Raw genomic sequence first — 24,784 nt, 5'->3', positions numbered from 1 at the left:
GCAAGTTCTGGCAATGGCTAAACATTTTTCACGCATCACCATCTGGCTTCCAATTGCCTCCCTGCTGCCCATCCATCCCACCTCTCATTTTAATGCCAGACAAGCGCGGTGCAGGTGGAGGGGGCAACTGATACTGATATGAAACGGTACCGGTATCAACAGGGCGTCTCTCGGATGAAGCCAATTGCAGTAGTAGTAGTAGTGGTAGTAGTAGTAGTAGTAGTAGTAGTAGTAGTAGTAGTAGTAGTAGTAGTAGTAGTAGTAGTAGTAGTAGTAGTAGTAGTAGTAGTAGTAGTAGTAGCAGTGGTGGTGGTGGTGGTGGTGGTGGTAAGAAACAATGCAAATAACATACAGAAAACCTGAAGCGGTAGACGCGAAAATAAACCACAAATAAATCAAGAACCGACGCACTGACAACTACAACAACGCAATTATAAAATCCACACGAACACTCCTAATTCTTATAAACATTACATTATCACACGCACTCGCTAAAACAGACACCCCACACTGTTTGCGTGTAGCAGCGTATTGTGCTGCGCCTTTAAAGCACGCGATGACAGCAGCTGTTGGTGTAAAGGACCCGTGGTGTTTAAACGTGATCATAGTGCTTTTCAGCGAACCCCAAATTCACACTGGTATCCGCCGGTGTAACGTGAAGGTTTTGCTTTACTCTACAACATACCCCATAGTAGGTTACCCGATTCTACTGAGGATGCGGGTATGTGAATAACTGCTTTCAGGGAATGTAGGGAAAAATGGTACGTAATAAAACCAAAGGGAAAAAATACTGGTACAGAAGATGAAAGGAAAAAATTGTGCTTACTAAAAGACGCAGGAACAAAAAACGGCGTAGAAAATACATGGAAAAGGAATAGAGAAAAGTAAAAATAGAGTGGTCGATGAATGGAATATACTCAGCAATCAGGTTGTTAGTGCCGATTCACTACGGAGCTTCAAAAGTATATTAAACAAATTTGTGGATGAGGATGAACGGTGTGCGTACTGTAGACAGACAGGGACTGCCACGTGTGAACCTGATGGCTTCTTGCAACTTCCCTTATTTTCTTGTGTTCCTATGTTATGTTTTCGGCTGCGTTCTATGTGAAGGTGAGGTGGGATGAGGTGGACCATAAGAGAGTGTGAGAGAGGGAGATGAGCTGGGAGACAGTGCGGTGGTTGGCTGGCTGACTAGGTGGGTGGAAGGCTTGGTGGGTCGGTGGGTGAGGGCTGAGGTGGGTTGCAGAGCGGCTTGATCGTGGTTCTTCTTTACCTGATGTGTTATTTAGAGTCAGGAAGAGTTCATAAGTCAACGTTTGGATTTCAACACTCAAGCGCTCTCTCTCTCTCTCTCTCTCTCTCTCTCTCTCTCTCTCTCTCTCTCTCTCTCTCTCTCTCTCTCTGACAGGTGAAATTGCCCACCATGTTTTTGTCCGAACATGTAGCTGTTTATCTATTTATCCATCTGTCTATCTACCAGTTTATCAGTTTTATCTATTCATCCTTCAATCAAGTAATGTCTCTACAATAACACGCATAAACAAGTTAATAGACAGAGAGAAAGACAAGTTCACACACACACACACATACACACACACACACAATCTTCAGGCACCCAGCTAGGCAGACAGACAAACAAACAGACAGAAAGACAGGCAAATAGACAGCCAGCCTTCCCCCGTTCGAATCCCGTGACAGTGAGTGGCTATTTTTCGCACCACGCGGTTGAGTGTGTTTTTGAATCACCGACACGTTACCTATTCACGCCGGCCTTAATTACGCCGCGCGGCCGCGGACAGGTGGGCCGGCGGGAGGCAGGAAAGGGAGGAAGCAACGAGACCTGACATGGCGACCCACATTAGCAGAGGTCAAGACAAATAGAATGATAAATAAATGATAAACAGATGGTGCTGGTGGGCGAGGTGGAGTCCCACTGCAAGTTGTAACTGAGTGGTCGAGGAACACCGTATGTTTCAAGCATCTGTGTCTTAGTCCTTGACTGCAGTGAGGATTTCTGGAAGGTGGCTGAGTTACTGGAAGGACGTCGCTCAAAAAGAATCAATTTGCAGCACCACGAGCAGGGACTGACCATCTAAGCTTAACCCTTTCAATGCCATGACCATCTGTTAGGCACGGTTATATTTTTATCCGTACAGTACTTAAGAGTAAAAACACAGCAGTGCCTAACACACTCTTTCTTCACATTAAGAGCACTGGAGAAAATGGTTTGCAGAGATACAGAAAAAAAAAAAAGACAAAAGAGGAAAAGAGTTAATTTAATCTTCCCAGGCAACAGAACTCTCTAAAACGCAGTATGTAGTTATGAAAAAAAAAAAAAAGTCCAGAAATTAAAGGACTTAATATATAAAAATAGATATACAAGTAAATGCATGTATAAACTCGATCACTAAGAGCAACAGTTATGGCAGTCTCTAGCAGCAGCAGCAATACAAGATATATTGGTAGATTAAATAGCCATTAAAACAATCAGAGTTGGGGTTTATGACCTTATATTGCTGGACCACTTCCTAATCACGTGTCACGATGATGATGTGGTAGTAATGTCATTAACTTTATAGAATAAGTGGTGGCGGTAGTAGTAGTAGTAGTGGTAGTGGTAGTAGTAGTAGTAGTGGTAGTAGTAGTAGTAGTAGTAGTAATGTAAACTATGGTGGTAGTGACAGTTGTTGTTATAGCTGTGAAACATTTAAACACTTTATTCGTACATACCTAACATTCTCTCTCTCTCTCTCTCTCTCTCTCTCTCTCTCTCTCTCTCTCTCTCTCTCTCTCTCTCTCTCTCTCTTGCGGCACATCCATCCCCGCCTGCCTCAGAAGATACGACTCAGCTCCCTCCAATGGAAAATATTATGCAAAGAAGTTCTGTAATTGAGTTGTGAAGTCTTTAGGATCTATGGTGGTGGTGGTGGTGACAGAGCTGATAACAGTAGCGGTAAGTATTAAGAGTTTTTTTCCCCCGTACATTTAAGCGATATCTAAGAAATAAGAGAAAAAAATATGAAAACGTTACTATTTCTAACACAGTAAGGTATGTATGAGCACCCACACCTGCACCAGAGAGAGAGAGAGAGAGAGAGATCCAAGTGGTGAAGGTTCCATTTCCTCACAACGATCCTGCTAACAGATGGTTCTTCCCCCAAGTGTTGCACAATAATACGAGTACATCATTGCTTACCACGAGAGAAAAATTCACCTGAGCTGGGTAACTAATGTGATGCTTTGCGCCGCCTGGACACTACCTCTGCTGCTTGTCTAGGGGCGTGGCGTATAGTCTAGGGGCGTGGTGTATAGAGAGGCTTTCTTCTATGCGTCTTTCATCTTTGCTACGACTCCGTGTTTATGTTCTCGTTGCAAGTTCAGGCATTCGATTTAGTAGTTATTTATTAAAGCCAACAATCTTCTTTTTCTCTTTCGTCGTCGTCTTCTTTCTCTTTTCTTTTTTTTCTTTTCTTTTTCCTCCTTTTTTTTTTCTTCCTACTCTTCTTCTTCTTCTTCTCTTCCTCATTTTTTTCCTTATCATTATTATTTCTTTCTCTTTTTTTCTTTTTTATTTTCTCCTCTTCTGCTTCTTTTTTCTCCTCCTCCTCCACCTCCTCCCCCTCTTATTTCGTCTTCTTTTCCTCATTCCTCTCTCTTCAACAATCATATTTCTCTCACACTATCAACTTCAGCAGCGTCATCAGCTCTACCAGCTTGCCTTTCCCCTTCTGCTGACTAGCCCCATATGTTTCACCAATGCCCATCCAGTCTCCTCCCCCTAACACACGAACAGCCAAACCCTTCTAATATTCACGTGTCTTAAAATAGCATAGATGAAAGACAGCAAGGGTGGCAGAGATCATACCTCTCCTAGTGCATGGAACACTATAGAAGTTATTTATCAGCTGTTCCTTCTATATTCCCTCCAACCCCTCTGCTCTGCCTCCCCTTTCATTCCGAGCACGAAACACGTCAGCACAATATTGCTTAAGTTCGTGGCAGGGAAGGAATGAAATGAAAACAAAAGGAGGAATAGGTTTAAAGGAGGCAATGTGTAAATTTTGTCTTTGCTATTCAGGCCTCCCTTTCCAGCACATGCCTTCCAGTACGTATCCTTCAGCTTTCCAGCATCTTTCAGCCCTTCCAGAGAACATCTTCCAGCCTTTCCAAAACACATCTTTCAGTCTTTCCAGTATTTTCCAGCCTTTTCAGTATAATCTTCCAGTCTTTCAAGCATACCTACAACACACAATTTCCATTTCTAACACTACACCTCTTCTATCCCTCTCCATCACACATATTCCAGTCCTTTCAGTCTTACCACCACACATCTTACCTCATATATCCTTCAACCCTTCTATCCAGCACATCTGTCCCTTCCATCCAGCACATCTTCCTCGGCACAACAGACGAATTTAAAGTTTCCTTTCCACATACGCGTTAATTTTCCGTATCCTCGCCTCTCCGGCAAGGGAAAATAAGAATAAAATAAAAGGCGCCCTATTATTCATGGCAAAGGGAAGAGTGTCTTTTTTTTTTTTTAGCGCAAGATTTAACGAAGCATGCCACCTGCTAATTTAGACTTTTGTGCCGTCAACTTTAATTTTCTTTGTTTTATTGTGAAATTTTTTTTTTTGTGAGTGTTGCTTGCTTTGCTGTTGCAGCTGGTGCTAGTATTGTTGTTGTTGTTGTTGTTGTTGTTGTTGTTCTTCTTCTTCTTCTTCTTCTTCTTGATGATGGTGAAACTGTTGATAGTGTCACTGATCTTGTTATTATTATTACTATGATTCTTGCTGTTATCAATTGTTGTTGCTGTTGTTATTGTTCAGGACCGGAAAAAACCCGGGTTTAAAAACACTGGGTTTTTTGGGGTTTCATTATTTTTCGCGGGTTGTTTTTTTGGAGGTTTTACTTTTATTCCTCCTCTTTATAGGTAAATTAGTTTAAATAAGCAATTACAAAAATAATCTAGAGTGAAAAAAAAAGGTTTCAAGTGCAAACTGAAGGACAGACACTCGTTTAGGTCATGTTGATACAAGCTGGCCCGGCTGGACAAAGCCTGCGTTAACTTGTGCTGTGCAGGAAATGAACGGGTCAGGCTTAACTACTTTTACATTTGTTATGTATATGTACAGACGACTCCCTACTAGATGAAGCAGTCTTCCTACTCTTATTTTTAGCTGAAGCCACATGTGAACTCAAGGGATTTTATTAGGTAAATATCATAGTCCAGAAATAATAATAATGATGATGATAATAATAATAATAATAATAATAATAATAATAATAATAATAATAATAATAATAATAATAATAATAATAATAATAATAATAAAATAATAATAACAGTAAACCTTGAACCAAAAGAATAACACAGACAAATACAAATAAACACAAAATAAATAACCACAAAAACATTATAAATAAGAATAACAATTAAAAAACAAACACCCTTGACTGAAAGAGAACCAACACGCCAGTCGTAAACATACAAGATGGCGACAAGTGTAAACGTTGCCAGCTGAGAGACAGAATTTACGGTCCTCCACAAGCTTGGCGCCTCCACCCCAGCCATCCACACGTGAACATTGAGATGGTGGATGAAATATGAAGAACGGGTGGAATAATTAGCAGGTAAGCTGAGGAGGAGATTTAATTAGTTTACCTTGATAGATTGATTAAAGGTATGCTGTGCTGTGTTGTGCTAATATCGACACAGCACCATCCTGTCATTTGGCCGCGTTGTACTAACATAACCACAGCAATTCTCAAACACAGCCTAACCACAGCCCAAAATCCCAGTTCAAACACGAAACATGCCACTCGTCGATGCGTGGTCCATGTGGTGCGATGCTGGCAGGCGAGGATACTCTGGCCCGATTTTTTCAAAAGTGGTGTTTGTATTTTATAGTAGTAATGTAGCCGCTTTTGGATTTTTAAACACTGTTCCAGCTCCACGCTTCGAGTTAGGTCGACCAAACTCCAAGAAGTCGCTGGAAATGTTGGTGTGAACTACCCCTCCAGAACAGCAAACCCTAATGATATCTCCTGCGTAAATGAAAGTTATTAAAATGTACCAAAGTAATGCTATGCGAAAAAAAATAAAATAATTGTATACATCTTCCTAATCAAAAGACTTCGGCGTTCGGAATGGCGCGTTCGGATGCATTTGGGAGACTGAGTTTGTAGCCCGAGAGATATGGTTTGTTTACTAGCCAGCGTCCACTGTGGCAAGTCCCAAAATTACTTTACACTTTCCAGTCTCAACATGGCTTTTCTTACTCTTATAAGATAGAGCTGAGTAATATGAACCTCAAATATATCGACCGCAAATTACTTATAATGCTGACAACAATTTTTAAAGTTTAGGAAGATTAGGTTAGGTTTAGCTTGGTTTGATTAGATTAGTTCAGTTTGGTTAGGTCAGATTACTTTGGTTACGTTAAGGGACGAAGGGGACGAAGGTGTGACGCGGACGAAGAGGGCGAAGGGGATGAAGGGGCGAAGCAGATGAAGGGAACGAAAGAGCGTAGAAGACGAAGAGGCAGAGCGGATGAAGGGAATGAAGGGACAAAAAGAAGACGAAGGGGCGGAGCAGACGAGAGGAGCTAAAGGGCGAGCGGACGAGAGGAGCAAAAGGGCGAAGCGGACGAAGGGGCGAAGCGGACGAAGAGGCGAAGCGGACGAAAGGGACAAAGGGTCGAAGCGGACGAAGGGGACGAAGGGGAGAAGCGAAGGAGACGAAGGGGCGAAGCGGACGGAGACAAAGGGGTGAAGCGGACGAAAATGTACGTTCATAATAGACCTTATTTATCAATATAAAACTAAATTTTCACATGAAAATCTAAAAATAAAAACATTTAGGCTTTTTTATTATTTGTGGGGGCGGGTTTTGGGTTTTTAGGTGGATTTTTTTAATGCCAGACCTGTCGTCGTCGTCGTCGTCGTCCTCCTCCTCCTCCTCCTCCTCCGTTGTCTTCTTCTTCCTCTGTTGTTGCTATCACCGCAGTTGTCAAAGCAGGAGTCGTCGCCGTATTCACTGTTGCTGCAATACCTAACATCGCAGTATTACACACACACACACACACACACACACACACACACACACCCACACACACACACACACACACAGTGCCAGCCTGCCTTTATTTCATTACCCAATACGGTATCAAAGGCGCTACAAAAATCCATGAAAGCGCCCAATCCGTTTTCCAATTAAGTTGTTATGCTGCCGAGCCCGTTAGTTATTTGGCTCAGTTCGTCATGCCAATATTATCTTTCTCGCTTTAATCCCCCTAGAGGGAATCTGGAATCTGGGGCAGGGAGGCGCCGGGAAATTAGATCAAAACAAAGCTGGATCTCCACGGCCACTGCGAGACTGACTGTGTGGGGAGACAGGGCGTTCCGTGTGGGTGTGGGAGCGTAGTATCAGCGCTCAAAGGACAGAGGAAATGTTTGACTGCTGTAACCTACTGAAAATATCTGGGTTACCTGCGCTGAAGGGAGGACGAGAGAATGACAAAGAGTGGAATGGACACATGGACTTGCAGTTAAGTGGAAAATAATGGGAGTAAGAGAAGGGAAAGAGAAAATATGTGAGTGTTGTCGAAACCTATTAGGAGAGTCCACGGTACATATTTTGAAAGAACAATATCGAGAAAGAGTGAGAAAGACAGATGGAATTTAGACTAATTGAAAAGATTGAAAGGATGGGAAAGAAATGCAATGGGCAGGAGTAGCTGAATAAGACCCATAGATGGCGCCACCCTCTGGTACACTGAGAAAACCGGGGAAAGAAAATGTTTTGTGTTACGATGTGTTGCCTTGCTTGTGTACATGTGGGCGGGTGGGGGAAGTGGTGGGAGGCATATGAAAGACTAACTAAGAATAAAGAAAGGAAATAACTGAAAGACATCCAATCCTTCGTTGTCCTTCATCTTTCAAACCCTGAGAGCCCCGCCAGCCACTCTCACCATGCACCTGGCACAGCCTCACTTCAGGGTGGAGGTATGTATACTGAATGAGGCAAGTGTAAAAGTGTTGAGGATTTTGGTTATTCAATAAAAAAAAAATACGTAGGTCACAGGTGAGGAAGCTTCCTGGAAATAACGAGTAATTTATGGAATTTTATGAGAGAGAGAGAGAGAGAGAGAGAGAGAGAGAGAGAGAGAGAGAGAGAGAGAGAGAGAGAGAGAGAGAGAGAAATTCAATTATACATATAAACACTGGAGTACAAAGTGTTTTTTACCTTACTGTTCCATCGTTGTTATATTTCCACGCACAGCAAGGCGGGTTTTGCCTAACTGTGCCGCACGCTCCCCCTGAACACACGACTGCCTCCTGCAAGGGATAATGAGTCGTGTTCATTGTGTAATTACCTCAACACTGTATTCCTTCCTACTCAATTATATGCATGAATAAACAAGTACATTACGTTAGTAGATACAGAAATACGGTTCATATGCCATACACAGTTGATACGTGCATTGAATATACGTAGATATACACACATACAGACAGACAGACATAGTGAGTGATACGAACAGACTAGACAGACAGACAGATACAAATATTTATCAATAGAGTAAATATTCAGATATATATACACATACGTAAGCATATATGAGATCAAATTATTTTTTTTTTTAGGCATGAGGAAGGCTAAGAACACACATATAAAAAAAAAATGTATATATGAAAAAAGACGTGCCTCGCTTTTACAAATTAAACAAAAAGGATGTATCTGTATTAACGTGACTTCCTTAGTACACCCGCCCTAACCCTGACAGGACCAGCAAAACACCAACACACAAACGCAAACCCTAGCAGCGCAAAAAAAAATGTCTCGCCTGGAACACTAACTAACATTACGGACGGGCAAGCGATACCGTCATGCTCACAAGTGAAGCATGTTTTTTTTTTTTTTTTTGCATTATCTTCCATTACCCTTCATGATTTTCTTGGATCTTAAGGGCCGCATTCTGAAACACTTCTGTGCCGCACCTCCACTATTTTCAAAAGGCTCTAGCTGAGATGACGCGGGTTTTTAAGGCGGCTTTTATGGTTCTAATGACACATTAACAAGATTTCTACAATATTAATAGGAAAAATTTTCAAGAACCCAGCGAATCGTCTCTGTGGCCTTTGAAAATAGTTGTGGTAAGAGAGCAAAGCGTTTCAGAAGATGGGCCTAAGTCTCCTACTCTGCTAAGACTCTCATCAGCTGGCGGGTCTTGTACGGAGGCTTTCAGCTGATGAGAGGGCTACAGACTGAAGGGAAAATGGTAAACACAGTGTAAGTAAGTGAGATATTACCTGACTATTGCCTGTGACTGTACAGTGTCAGGCAGGTAATGAGTGTCTAAACTGTTCTCAAAGGAAGGAAACTAAAATTCAAGTAGAGGTTCGCAAAATCACCATCACAAATCATTGTTTTCTGAGGAGGGAAACTAAAATTTATATACAGATGCACAAAATAACTATCATGTAAAACTCATTATGAAAAAAAAAAGTGAAAAAAACAAAAATAATGAAACGTTAACTTTTCCAATACTGGCAACACTGCAGGAACACGCCTCGTCTGATTCAGTATTGGAGATTTTTCAGATATTTTCGAGGCTGAGATAAAGGTATAAAAACAACTGGTATCGTATGAATAAAAAAAAAAGAAGGAACAACAATGAATCAGATGTTAACTTTGAACGAGGATTTAAGGGTGTTAAGTAAAAGTGGCTTGTATAAAGGTTTGGAACACAGATTTTAGATCCCACAATAAATTTTTATTCTAAAGTGTTTGGAAATTATTCATGTTGCTTTGATATTTGTATCTTCATAACATTTTCATTTTTTTTTTATTATATTTATTTTTTTTAGGACACTACGTCTTTCTCTGTATTTGCGCCAGTATTTTTAAACGTTTTGTTCTCATTAAGATTATTTTCAAAGTACAGGTTAATTGATCGAGTACTTGTTTTTATTTTTTTCAAGTGATAACTTATCTTTGCTAATCAATCATTAAAATCATAAAAACATCCTTTAAAACTTAAATAATTTCCTCTAGGTCCGATAAAAACAATCAAAATGCAGACCTTGTCGTCACAAGACACAACACAAACCAATACATCAATATATTGGTCTGTTTATATTATCTCAAAGCCATACGGTCAACATAAGCTTCAGGCCACTTTTTTTTCTTCCTTTCTTTTTTGGTGTTGGTCTCCCCGCACCGCCAGCCTCCAGTGTGGCTCACATCACACCACACAGACACGCCTGCCTTACCCAATCACGCTAATCCATAAAATTATAAAAATAAGTTGCTAAATCTTCAGCGTAGTGAGAGTTATCGCTAACGTGAACCGATGACCCCACCCTGAGCCGCCACACCTGCCACGCCGCTGGCCTCCCCGCCGCGCCCCAACACTAGCCACCGTGACGCCTCCATGCCGAAGATTGCACCCGGAGGAATCAATTTGGTGCCCGGGCCGAGCAGCGGCCGCATGCTCCCACACCCTGCAGGGGTCCTCAAATACAATTTGTCGAGTGCCAAAACCAATATTTCCCGCCACGCGGCAGACCACTCTGACAAATTCATGTAAACAGGTAAAAGCTGCGTTGTATTTCACTTCACATTTCCACACGACCACACGTTGACAGTTTGTGCGCTATTTTTCCAAAATATCAAAATCCTATTATACCAGTATTTATCCTCCATCAATGCCTGTGTATATTTATATTTCACCATTTTCTATTTACTCATTGGATCTCCAGGGAAACTTTTACCCGCCACGCTGCAGGTTGGCGCGTGCCCTTAGTGTCCCGCAGATCACTTCTGAAAACCCGTGGTGCAGATAGCGAGTGAACACAGGGAGCAGCACAACGGAAGGTGGAAATTCAACCAGAAACTAAAAACAACGCTTAAACAAGGTCTCAGTTTTACCCAAGTTATTCCTCCCGCTCCTATCATCGATATCTGATCTTGACAATGTACCACCTCCACCTCAGAGCCTCCCTGCTTTGTCCTGACCATCGGTAAAACAGCACAGCACAACGCGAGCAACCAGACACCTGCATCACCTTTAGGTCTCCCTGCCACCTCATAAAAATATCAGGAGTTCCTTGCAACAGCAGCAGCACAGCACCACGGCCCTTCCATCCCACCCCATCCCTACCCTGACAGAACCTTCCTCTCCCAGAATTTTTGCCACCATTCCCATTCCATCGCCTCTGCCACCTTCACCATCACTTTTTACTTTTATCATCCCGGTCGGTCGTCTCACGCGGCGCTAAGTTAAGCTTATGCATTATGAACTCATTTAAAATTCATCGCCAGAGCTTCTACGTCTTACTACCTTCGGTCGTCTGAGGAGATAGGAGTGAATGTGGGAAGTGAAGGGGAAGAGAGGACTTTGGTCGGGTCCGTGGGGCAGGCAGGTTAAAAAGAATGTGACTGGAAGCGGTAAGTTAGAGGTGTGACTGTGACAGAGTGGTATGGTGTGACTGTGACAGAGTGGTATGGTGTGACTGCGTGAGACTGAGGGTGGCTGGAGGTGACCAAGTCCTTCATATTTTTAGTTAGAGCATTTACTCGTATATTAATCACCATCTGTTAGAAATTATGTAATTTTGTTAGGACAGAGGATAGTATTTTTGTATTTATTGTATTTTTTTTGTATTTTGTTAGTTTATATTATGTATTTTATTACGCATTTTGTATTATCCAGTTTATGTTAGGCATTATTTTCTATTAAGTATTTTGTTGGTATGTCACTTTGGTTGTGTCAATAAACTAACAGTATGAGGGTGGTATGGTGTGGTTCTGTAATGTGGGAGGGCGGTATGGAGGTGGTGGAGGGAGGTTTGGTGTGACTGAGTAGGAGAGCTGTACAATTTGACAGGAACTATGAGAAAAATAGTATAACATGGTGCAGTAGTAACAATATCTATGGTGTTTAAATAACATGGAAAAGATGACACGGCGCGGTGAGGGGGAGAGTGATATGGTGCGCCAGGAATAACATGGGAAAGGCTGGGATGGTTTTTAAAATGGAAGGGAGTATCAGTGTAGAAATAACAATGTGAGCGAGGGAGGTTATGAAGTGGCACTGACGATATGGAAAAATGGTCACTGTCACAGAAGAGACAAGACACCGCGCCGTCGGTCCCAAACTCTATACCACGGGTCATTCTCAGTCCGCAGTTAATCACGCATATTTCTAAAACTTCATTAGATAACCCTGAGGGAGAGGACAACTTTTCCCCTAAATTCCCTCCCATTGGCAGGCGCCCACGAGGACAGAATACGACGGATTATGTATGGGTGGCGAGGGTCTGGCTGGCTGGCTGGCTGGCTGGCTGGGTGGTAGTGTTATGTGGTGTGGCGCAGGTGTGGCGGTCTTAGGGATTCAGAGCAGCTGCCTTGGATGAAGTGCGCTGTGTGAGGTTAGGGTAAGATGTGAGTGCATGGTCTGCCTCTTATGCTGGTACTCTGAAACACTTCTAACACTTCTGCGCCGCACCTTTTCTGCTTTCAAAAGTCTCTGGTTAAGGCGACAAATTTTTTTAAGGATGTTTTTTGTGCATCTAGTGACATATTAACCTTTCACTGCTATCTGACACATTTTTCCTTAACCACTAACCACTCTAAGACTTAATTTCCTGTTCTACAGCCACCTGCAAACATTGTACTGGCTAGAAATCATAAAATCTACTCTTTTTACACTCTTCATTCTTGTAAATCCTTATAAAGACTACGTGCATTACTTTTAGTGCTTTGAATTACTACATATCACAGAGAATGGGCTGACCAAGATTTCTCCATTACCAGGAAAAACACTTTTGACAACCAGGCCAATCACCTCTGTGGCCTTTGAAAACAGTCTTGGTGATTGAGAGAGCAGAGCCTTAATACTGTGGTAGGAAAACAGGAATGAGGTGCTGCGATCAGGGCTAGATTGGTAATGCTACGGCGGCCAAGTGGTTGCTTTCTCTCTTCACATCCTCTTTTTTTCTTACTCTGACGTGAAACAAGACCCCGACAAGAGGCAAGGAACAAATTTATAGGGGGAAGTAATAGTGACAACCTGCTGACTACCGCTCCTGATTAAGAACGTTTGGTAGAATTAGATTACGAAAAAATATGGGCGAAGTTTAGAATCCTCAGGGAGTTTTTTTGAAGCATGAAAATTAGAATCCGCTAGTTCACTTACGTATTCTCTCTCTCTCTCTCTCTCTCTCTCTCTCTCTCTCTCTCTCTCTCTCTCTCTCTCTCTCTCTCTCTCATGGTGACAGTAAAATATCCCACCATTTTCCACACAACACATCCCCGCCTCGGAACAGATGCCTGCTTATTACCTTATCAGACCCCTGTTAAGCCTTATTTCCTCGTCCATTTTCTTTCGCAGTGAGCACCCACTTAGTGATTCAGAAGACTAAAGGTTTAACATGTGAAGTTGATGAGACAGCTGCATTTTTATGATAAACAGAAGGAAAGTTTTTTTTTTTCCCTCTCCCTCCCTTTTCTATTACATCTTGTGTGTGTGTGTGTGTGTGTGTGTGTGTGTGTGTGTGTGTGTGTGTGTGTGTGTGTGTGTGTGTGTGTGTGTGTGTGTGTGTGTGTGTGTGTGTGTGTGTGTGTGTGTGTGTGTGTGTGTGTCTGTGGCGCTTAGTCGGTAACATATTCATTATTTCCAAACTTTCTCCATCATTCTCTCTCTCTCTCTCTCTCTCTCTCTCTCTCTCTCTCTCTCTCTCTCTCTCTCTCTCTGACGCTAGCAAAATTTCAGGAATTATAATGGAAAAAAAATCTGTCCCTTTTCAATGAGGGGCAGAACAAATCTTTCTCCGCTTTCCCTGGCCAATATAATCAGTATCTGACCTTCCCTTAGCTGACTGCGGTGCTTCACAATTTAGCGGCACGAGGAAAGAATAACCTTTGTCTTCGTCGTCCTGCTCCTCTTCTTTCTTTTGTCTCATTGTTGTCCCTCCCTCCTCTCTCTCCTCCCTCCTTCCTTCCTCCCTCCTCCCTCTTTTGGACTCTTGCTTCCGTTCGCTGTCTATTTCTGTTTGTGTGTGTATGTGTGCGTGCTTCTCTCTCTCTCTCTCTCTCTCTCTCTCTCTCTCTCTCTCTCTCTCTCTCTCTCTCTCTCTCTCTCTCTCTCTCTCTAATAGCCAATAAATGTGTCATTCTATATATTTAAGTACACATTTATTTCACCTGTAGTTTATTTTTTTTTTCTGATACTGTGAATTCTCTTTCTTGTTTCTTTTTTTTTCAGTTACCATTCAGACTCTTGGAAATTCTCTCTCTCTCTCTCTCTCTCTCTCTCTCTCTCTCTCTCTCTCTCTCTCTCTCTCTCTCTCTCTCTCTCTCTCTCTCTCTCTCTCTCTCTCTCTCATGACTTGACACTACTACGCCCTCGTTACCACATCCCCCACTAACCCACCGCCGCGTCTCACTGTTGCCCCAAAGAAACTGAATCACCAGCCAGCGTCGGGAAGGGAAGTGCTCTGAGCCGCTACGCCGTGAGAAACACCGCCTGCCCCAGTGCTGTGCGAGACCACATCGGCATCCTAAGCACCGGATGTGGAAGTATACATATACCAAACACGTGCGTGGGTGTGTGAGTGTGTGGGTGGAGGTGCTGGATGGATGTGAGGCGCTCGAGAGGAAAGGAAAGCAGGAAGAGGAAGGAGGAGTAGGAGTGGGGAGATATAGTGAAAAGAAAGAGGAATTCAGGTATATGGCTAGGAGGAGGAAGATGGAGGAGGAAGATGCAGGAGAAATATATATATCCGTGATGTAAAGAGAAGAAGGGAGAAATGAAAGTGTAAGAGAGGATGGAAAAGGAATAAATGCAGGGAAAGACAGCTGGGAGGGGTAAGGAGGAATGAATGGAGGGAGTGAGGAAAAGGGGAAGGAGGAGGAGGAAAAGAAAGGAAAAGTTGTGTGGGGAAATAAGACGGAAAAAAGAAGACATACGGAGTTTGTGAGATTTAGAGCGGGATTATGAGATTAGGTGCGAGAGAGAGAGAGAGAGAGAGAGAGAGAGAGAGAGAGAGAGAGAGAGAGAGAGAGAGAGAGAGAGAGAGAGAGAGAGAGAGAGAGAGAGAGAACGCATTTTCTGTAGTAAGGCAAGGGAGTTAATCAGGAAGGCTTCGAAAATCAGCCAGGGAGAGATTACAGGTGATGAGGAGCGATGCAGGTGAAAGAATTGTAGTCTTGGGCCGCTAATCTCCGTGCTTCTCTCTACGCCTCGCTGGACCCGTTGTGTACGAGGCTCATCTCATTGGTCACCACTACAAAGATTGAATCGCGATGCTAACCCTGTGTTGTAGATTAAGACGTTAGTTCCCTGCATGTAAATGTCACCTCTATGAACATTTCAGGCCTTAAAAGAACGCCTCCTGAAATCATTCCTGTTCTGAGAAATTATTACGTTTTGTTAGGTTAAGTTTCTTTAGGTAGAGATGTGTAAGATTAGGTTAGGTTGACTTTAACTCCCCTTGACCTAACCTGATCTAATCTAATCTAATCTAATCTAATCTAACCTAAGCAACCCATGCTAAACCGAACCACACCAAACCAAGTCAAGCCAAACAAAACAAAACTTAATTCATCGCAAGCCCAGTTCCTTTTTTTTTTTCTTTTTCCTGGAGGGAGAAAGAGAAAGGAAAAATCTTGGAACATTCGTGGAGGAAATTTACTATCTGGGAGGAAACTTATGATTATACCCCCTCTTTTCCCTCCCCCCTTCCCACAGACACACATCCTTATCCCTTTTCCCCAACACACACACACACACTCCTTCCCACCCACACTCCTCCATTCTCCCTGCCCTCCAACACACATTTACTCCCTCAAACACACTTCCCTCTCCCTCTCTCACTCTCTCTCCAACCCACCTGTACCACTTGTTCAGTTACCTTTAGTCTCCCCTTCCAATTACCATGCAGGCCCAAGTTTTTTAGGCACAATGAAAGAAAATGCAGAACGAAGAGTAGAAAGGAGAGGGAGAGAGAAGGAAATAAAGAACGTAATTGGGATCGGAGAGGCAGAGCGAGGGAATGAAATAAATAAATAAGCCAACAAATAAAAACAGGTGTCGGTACATACAGAGGAGAAAGAGGAAAGGAAAAGACGGATGAAAGGAATAAAGGGAAAAATAAAAAACTGGATAGGATTTGCATGTGACTAGAGAGAGAGAGAGAGAGAGAGAGAGAGAGAGAGAGAGAGAGAGAGAGAGAGAGAGAGAGAGAGAGAGAGAGAGAGAGAGAGAGAGAGAGAGAGAGAGAGAGAGAGAGACGTAAACTACACAAAGGACAGATGGCTCGTGACTCGCACATAAATAAAACAACAAGAGCAAAGTTTTCAGAGACTGGCAACCACCACCACCACCACCACCACTACCACATGCCTCTTTAACTCCACGTGGCCGCATTGACAAGTTTACAGCAGTCCACCACCGTCTTCCATCGCTGCCCCTCCGTCACACACACAGCACGTCACTTCCTGTTGCGTCACTACCTTGTGCTTTATCATGCAAGATTTCGAAGTAACATTCTCTCTCTCTCTCTCTCTCTCTCTCTCTCTCTCTCTCTCTCTCTCTCTCTCTCTCTCTCTCTCTCTCTCTCTCTCTCTCTCTCTCTCTCTCTCGAACCTGGTCTTGTCTTTCCTTATCTCCCTGTTCCTGTCATTCCTCCTCCTCCTCCTCCTCCTCCTCCTCCTCCTCCTCCTCCTCCTCCTCCTCCTCTTCTTCTTCCTCCTCCCCCTCTTCCCCCTCCTCTTCCCCCTTTACCTCCTCTCAGATAGGATAATCAGACGAGGGCAATCAGGCAGATCACGCTGCGATGGTGGTAATGGAAGCGCTGACAGTGCTGGCGGTGGTAGTGGCGGCGAGAGTGTTGGCATACATTCTCCTGACGAAGGGAATCTCCTGCTGCTCTTCCCGCCTGACTTAAGACATTCTGAAACGCCTCTAGCCGCACCTTTATCACTTTCAAAAGGCTCTAAGTGAAGCGAGTCGGGTTTTCAAGGAGGTTTTTATGGTTCTAGTGATAGATTAACAAGATTATCAGAAGGAACACTCTTGAGGACCTGGCTAATCATCTATATGGCCTTTGGAATTGGTAGTGGCGAGAGAGCAAAGCGCCCAAGAAGACGGGCTTGGGAGTCACGAGGGATGCAGACACAGGCGGAGAGAGAGAAAGATTGTGCTCTATTCTCAAACATTTCAGTGCTTACCCTCATCTATTTTTAACGGGTATTAGTCACGATAATTAGTTTTCTTTAGGCTCCTATTGAACTAAACTGGCCCTTCTTTATTACTATTTCTATCTTTTTTCGGTTTTATTTTTTGCCACTGGGTCTTTCTCCTCATCCTACTACTCTCTCTCTCTCTCTCTCTCTCTCTCTCTCTCTCTCTCTCTCTCTCTCTCTCTTCTTCTAACTCTCCCTCTCCCTTTCCCTGTAAAACCCTTCCTTGCAGTCATCCACGTGTCCTTTTCCAATGCCTCCCCTCCTTCGTTCCCTGTTCATATTTTCCTCCACACCCTCTCCTCCCTCCCTCGCTCCCTTCCTGCCTGCCTCCCGCCCGTCAGAAGACAAAGACAGGCCCCGATACCAGCGATCGCGATGAACTGAGGCGGCAGGAGGAAGACATGAATGGAGAAAATGGAAAGGAGAGAGAGAGAGAGAGAGAGAGAGAGAGAGAGAGAGAGAGAGAGAGAGAGAGAGAGAGAGAGAGAGAGAGAGAGAGAGAATATCCTAAAAATATATATATTAAAAAGGAAAACGTTCTCAGGAAAATATTTTGTGACAGGAAAAAAAATACAGTTTATAGGTGAAGAATACGAGTTTTGAGAGTCAACAACAGGGGACAAACTTGCCTTTCTTTCTCCCTCTTACAAACCTGCCTGCTGAAACATACACACTCTCTTAAAAAGGGGAAGCAGGAAGTTATACGCAGCTCGGCCCCTTGTAGAATTGAGTTTAGTCTATTTAACTTTTTATTTTTTATTTTTTTGTTACATGTATTTCACTTATAGTATTAAACTGTCCTTTTTATTCTTCCTTTTTTTATTTATTTATTTTTTTATTATTATTTAAGCGGTATTGTTCGTGTTATATTTCTTACTGGAATTTACTGTTTGCTTCCTTCTCTTTTTTGCTTCGTATGTGTTGTAGAGTAAATGAAAAGTCAGCGAAATATAAAGATGGTAACTGAAAGATGCCAAGTCAATGATGAGTTAGTGTAGGAAAGTAAATTAGTGGAGATGGTAAGACAGTGAGATAGCATAGTGAGTTACAGAAAGGGAGTCGGATAAATACAGTCAGTGAAAGATGGTAAGTCAAAAATAGAGAGTTTGCGAAAGACAGTGAAGCACAGCAAGCTACGTAAAGAGAGTTGGGGAAAGAAAGAAAGTGAGTTAGAGAAAAATAAAATCCGAAGCGGTGTCTTTAAAGGAAATACATAAGCAAACAAAGGCCGATATACAAAGAGTCTGCGTCAACACACACACACACACACGAGTAAAAACATAAAAAGAAAAGTAAAAAGGTAAATATAAAACGCAAAACAAACTTCAAACAGGAGAAACGGGGAAAAAGGATGAAGCTTCGAGGAATAAAAGAGGAAGAAGAAAGGGGAGAGCAAAAGAAAACGGAAGTCTAAGAAAAAGAGTCACAATAAAGACTAAAAGTTGAGAAAAAGAATACAAGCCATAAATCCCCTTGGAGGAAAATAAATATATATACACACTCCCGCAAAGCACCGAAGATTTAATTGAGAAAGTATAGAACATTTTCATCCCCAATTCTTTACGGGAAAAAATAAAAGTTTGAGTTTAGTTTCCCATTTGCGGCCACCAGATGTCACCCACATTTTCATTCTTATTTATTACCTATCCAACCTTTATTATTTACACGCTCAATCACTCATACATTTCGTAATCTTCAGGTATAGTTAGCATAAAAAAAAAACAAAAAAAAAACAGTAAACATCCTATAGTATTTTGAAAGTCTGAGTTAGAAAAGGCTCAGTTAGGAAAGGATAAGTTAGAGATTACAGTAAACATCCTATAGTATTTTGAAAGTCTGAGTTAGAAAAGGCTCAGTTAGGAAAGGATAAGTTAGAGATTACTTTCCAAGCGATAAATCCACGTACACTTCCTCATATTGATAAACACGTCTAGGTAAACTTCTTGACAGCCTCACCCTCACTCCCTGACCCCTCACGAGAACAGGGAAGGCTCGTATTTACACAAAGTACCCGCTTGCGTGCCACAACGAGAGAGAGAGAGAGAGAGAGAGAGAGAGAGAGAGAGAGAGAGAGAGAGAGAGAGAGAGAGAGAGAGAGAGAGAGAGAGAGAGAGAGAGAGAGAGAGAGAGAGAGAGAGAATGTATGCATAGCTACAGAATCTCTCTCTCTCTCTCTCTCTCTCTCTCTCTCTCTCTCTCTCTCTCTCTCTCTCTCTCTCTCTCTTACGTACACCTGCGCGCAATTAGCCGAATAATTTACGTTGCATAATTTACAACACAGTGCTACACTTCATGGATTTTTCTTTTTTTTTTTTTTTGGTACTCGTGTGTGTATATTGTATTAAGCACTTGTTTTTCTTGTCATTTCCAACTGCGAGGGAAGGGAGGAGGAGGAAAGGAGAGTGGAGAGTGAGTTGAGGTCAGATCAGGTAAGGTAAGGTAAGGTAAGGTAGGGTTTAGATGGGCAGGGTAGGGGAGAGATGGGTAGGGTATGGTAGGGTTGTGGATTGGAGGAGAGGGATGGGAAGGGAAGGATGAGGTAAGGTTGAGTAAGGTAAGGTAATGTAAGGTTAGGGAAGGTTAAGTTGAGAATAGGTAAGGTTAAATTAGGTAAGGTTAAATTAGGTGATTTAATATAATATAAAGCTAAGATAATAAAAGGATGTTAGGTTAAGTGACGCAAGATAAGATAAGTAAATGTAATGTAAAGCAGAGTAAGAATAGATAAGCTTATGTAGGGTAAGATAAGCTCAGGTGGAGTAGGCTAAGGTGAGGCAAGGCAAGGTTCAGTAAAGTAAGGTGAAGTGAAGTGAGGGCGGTCAATGAATTCCCTTCGTCTCGTTTGTCAGTGAGGTGGAACGTGTGAGGAGTGCTCGAGCTACCTGGCTGAAAGAGGAGAGGAGAGAGAGAGAGAGAGAGAGAGAGAGAGAGAGAGAGAGAGAGAGAGAGAGAGAGAGAGAGAGAGAGAGAGAGAGAGAGAGAGAGAGAGAGAGAGAGAGAGAGAGAGAGAGAGGTAATGAACGAACGAATGAATGAATAACGAAAACAGCAACGAGAACAACAACAAAAACAGCAACGAGAAAGACAACGAAAACAACAAAAAACACCACCACAACCACCACCACCAACAACAACAACAACCACAACGAAAAAAAAACAAAAAAACACCAGTTCAAGTAACAAGACACCACAACACACATTAAACTCACCAATATTGCACCACCACCATCATTTCCACCGCAGCAAACAGTAATATAAACATCAGTAGAACATCAACAAGTACATTAGATAATAAAACTCCAGAGCACAAAGCATAAAACACACCTTGGCTGGAGCGAGGACGGGGAATAATTAAGGAAAGTGGAAAGTACAGGTGTTGGTGGGAGAACACAAGCCCGTCATAGATCACACGTATTATTCACCTGTTTTTAATACTCATACAAAGGTGCGGAAATTAATGGAGGGAGGCAAAGGGTGGTGTGCAATAATTCAGCCTTCACAGCACACTCTCTCTCTCTCTCTCTCTCTCTCTCTCTCTCTCTCTCTCTCTCTCTCTCTCTCTCTCTCTCTCTCTCTCTCTCTCTCTCTCTCTCTCTCTCTCTCTCTCGCCGAAGGTTATAACATCCCGTCTTTAGGGGAAACAAATGGTATGATTCTATTTTTGGTTAATAATATAAACCCGAACACATGCGAGGCTCCGAAGGTCAACTACTACTGGGAAGCAGCGCCCAGGAAGTAGAAAGGATGTGACCTCAGGGACAGAAAGAAGGGCAGGGAAGGAAAGGGACGGCACACACACACACACACACACACACACACACACACACACACACACACACACACACACACACACACAAAGATGGATGGTCCTCGCTTTCAGCCTCTCAGTTCACATAACAGAATTACTTGCCGTTCAAAAAAATTAAACGAAAATCTTTTCATCCGTTCTTTTTTTTACTTTTTTTTCAGAGTTCTTAATTAAGGAGAATAAAGCGTGTCTTTGTTATAGATTAATTTATATTAATATTCTTCCCCTTCTTAAATAATTGATTTTTACACAGTTCGTAGAAAAGGCCGCACTGTGCATGAGTTATAAAGTTATTTTCAGTTGTCTTCCTCTTTTATATTAATTTTTTACCCAGTTGTTTGAGAAGCTGCCCTGAACATGTAACGAAGAGGAAGGGGTGACGTGGCCTGGTTTGGCGTGCCGGGAACGAAACAGTTCTCTGTGACTTAACAGGTGTCTGTCAACCAGGCTGATAAAGGAGGGGCATCTCAAGAGAATTCTTCAAGTCTAATTAATCCAAAATGGTGGTGGTAACGAGGATTTTTCACAGGACGGGAAATATATATTATCGATGTTTATCTTAAAAGCAAACAGGTAAGAGGAAACCCGAGCGTCCATGTGAGTGCGGATATTGGAATGTTTATGGGAGTGGATGGATGCATGCTTACCGAGACGAGAAATGTGGAGTGTTCGGTGGTGGTGGTGGCGGTGGTGGTGGTGGTGGTGGTGGTGGTGGTGGTGGTGGTGGTGGTGGTGGTGGTGGCTGGGGGGGGGGAAGGGAACAGGTACTGCATGTTTCTTATCCTGAGGTGCCTCGTCTTTACCTGCTGGACTTTTACGGCGGGCTGAAGTGCAGCTCTCATCTCTTAGCCACATCCCTTCCAGGAACAGTAAGTCCGCGGTGCACTGAATCACAAGCGGCAAGGGAGGGACCTTTACTGCACGAGGGATGCGACGCGATGCGACTCACGGCGCTGCATCAGATGTGAGGGTCGCGATCCCCGAAGCGAGGAGGAAAGTTTTAGTCTGTTCCCGGAAGACTCGCCGCTGAGCCAAACTCGCAAAGCACTCGCTGGAATAGGCCAAGCCGCCACTGTAAAGCCGCGTCACAAGGCACGAGGGCGGCTGAGACCCGCAGCCCGGGAAGTGTCTCAAGCAGTGAATGGCGTGCTAGTGGGGATCGTCGACGCACCTGCAGCGTCCAGAAAGAATAACACTTTCTGAATGGATGGAACAGAACACCAAAAGTCTGATCCTTTTAAGAGTTCTTAAAAAAACAGAAAACGCATTTTGATCTTCAAGCGAAAAGTCAATTTCACAGCTACATGGTCACGCCCACGAGCGCAACATTTCACTGTATCTTCTATGTTTAAATTGTCTTCCAAGAGGTGGTCAGATGTTATATGTCTTTCTCGAACCTGAACCTCGAACCGCCAAACACTCCAGCGACGCAGTGGTCAGTGCCTCACTATTTGTTGGCCTCTGTTCAGCTGTCCTGGAGAAATGGTCTACAGTTTACCTGGAAGTATATTCCTCTTTGTGAGTTGGTGAACACAAGGTGCCTGAAAATTCCAAGAATCTAAACAATTGTCATCCTTGTGTCGGGTGTCGCGGCAGCACTGTGTCGGGATGAGGGATCAGTGTCGTGGAAACAAGTGTTGTACCGATACACAACCTAAAATTTACCACAAAATTTTACTCTCATCTGGATGCTGACCTTATACCGAGACCTTTTCCTTTATTGCTTGGAGTCTCTGAACCTTCTGAACGGAGTGCTCTGTACACAACGCAATTACCCACGACCTGGGCCATTTTACAAATCTTAATATTAAACCCAACAGTCGTTTCTTTCTTTTTTCCTCAATGCGCCCCTGCACCAGACTAGAATGGTGAAACATAACCAGGTTTCACCCGTTTCTAAGGCTGCTTATAGGGCAGCTGTAATGGATCGAAGGGAATGACAGGAAGTGAAGCAAACCAAAGTCACTATGCAAACAAAAATCACTCAGTAACTTTGAAAGTAACCAACATGGTGCAGGAACCTCCCCAGTGGATGCTAATTCCCTTAATAATATATTTTGGTACATATTTCTATCTGCTGTGGGGCTCAACCCACGTGAAGAGGATGCAAAACATCACGAGAAAAATATCTCTTCCTCTTACAGACGTACAATACTAACTGTGATCCCGCCTATTACAAGCTTCCACTTTTATTTTTTACTTGGGTATTATCCAGCTTACTTCTTACATGTGATCACGCTGTGCTGGCATTGTTTCTTCATCATACGTTTGTTTTGTTTAGTTCCTTTATGTATGAATTAGCAAACAATTTTGTCCTTTACTAAATCTTTTAATACTTTTTACCAAGAAATTCGGGAACAGGAAATCTTCCCGGATCCTTCCCTGTCCGTGCCTTAGTGTCATTCAGGAGGTAGGGAGCGATTCATCTCAAGGAACAAATCGACGCTAGTTTTAGGAATTTTTTTCTCCTTTTCTATGGAGAACATAAAGAGAGCTTCTCCTCTAAGTCTTTTCTTGATCTTTTCTGTGCCCAGTCTTTGTCCATTTTCTGAGAAAGAAAAAAAAGTGAAGGAGCTCAGTGAGATTTACGAGCATTCTGGAGAAATTACATTGTCATTTGTATTATCCATGAACGGAAAGCCCCCCTGCCTCGGGACAGCCCAGAGGACGGCTTTGTGAGGCCCACCCATTATCCCTGTAGCCTTAGAAAAATAGTCCTCAGGAAAGAACAAAGCGTTTCAGAATACTGGCCAAGGTTCTTATGTAGCGAGAGGGACGGGTGTGTGCCTGGCGGGAGGGACTGTGGGAGGGACTGAGGGAGGGAGGGGAGGTGGGTCTCATGGGTGCCTCGCCCTACTTTTTCATCCCACCCCTTCCACCACCCATCCGCGCCCAGCCGATTCCAACTAAACGCCGCGTCTTACACCTCCCTCCTCCTCCTCCTCCTCCTCCTCCCCCATCTTCCATGCACGGCCGGTACTCAATAATCAGCCTCGCGTGACTTCCTACCGTCTCGCGTGCCGCCTCTCCCACTATCGAATTAAAATAAAATAAGCTGTATTTTCCCCCACAAACCTGCGCTATCGGCCTCTTCCTTTCCCTCGACCTTCCCACCCACACCGTGCCGCGGCCCACACAGCCTCAGCGCCACTCGCAGCAGCTCCCCAGGGCCCTCGTTACCAGATCAACCGATATCCAGTCATCCCACAGCCCCGCCAAGACTTCCACACACTATCAAATGTGTGTGTGTGTGTGTGTGTGTGTGTGTGTGTGTGTGTGTGTGTGTGTGTGTGTGTGTGTGTGTGTGTGTGTGTGTGTGTGTGTGTTTCGTTCTTTCCCCGCGCCTGTGGTTAAACAAATACTGTCTGGATATGATTACATGCATGAGTTTATTAGTATGTTTTGTGTATTTCCGTTGCTTTTTCATCTTTTTTAATCGTTAATTGCATTTCTTTTTCTTTTTTGCTAGGGAGTAATAATAATTTTCCTTACTGTTCTTTTGTGTTCTATATCCTACATTCTACCACTCTCCAAGAACATAAGGGAAGTTGCAACAAGCCATCAGGTCTACACGTGGCAGTCCCCGTATGAAACTTAGCAAAAATCTATCTATCACCCTTGTCTACTTATACTATTCTACACCCAATATCCTACATCTGTTATAGCCTACACCCTAGTATCCTTCACTATTCGATACCCTTTATCCTTGGTTTCTTTCCTTC

General features: G+C 43.1%; 1 protein-coding gene and 1 long non-coding RNA gene across 3 annotated transcripts in view; one reads left to right on the top strand and one right to left on the bottom strand.

The window, feature by feature from the left end:
* The window catches only part of LOC135111022 (uncharacterized), a 111,301-nt gene that overhangs the window by 50,606 nt on the left and 35,911 nt on the right, over window positions 1–24,784 (top strand). The gene's annotated exons all lie outside the window — the stretch shown is intronic.
* The window catches only part of LOC135111023 (uncharacterized), a 68,500-nt gene that overhangs the window by 32,721 nt on the left and 10,995 nt on the right, over window positions 1–24,784 (bottom strand). For both annotated transcript variants that reach the window (XR_010273528.1, XR_010273527.1), the window contains exon 3: window positions 8,249–8,340. This is a non-coding gene — a long non-coding RNA (uncharacterized LOC135111023). The remainder of the gene's footprint in view (window positions 1–8,248; window positions 8,341–24,784) is intronic.

The sequence above is a fragment of the Scylla paramamosain genome, chromosome 21, assembly GCF_035594125.1.
Source record: "Scylla paramamosain isolate STU-SP2022 chromosome 21, ASM3559412v1, whole genome shotgun sequence".
Taxonomy (NCBI): domain Eukaryota; kingdom Metazoa; phylum Arthropoda; class Malacostraca; order Decapoda; family Portunidae; genus Scylla; species Scylla paramamosain.
The sequence above is the reverse complement of the archived record's forward strand: the minus strand, read 5'-3'. Positions and strand labels throughout refer to the sequence as shown.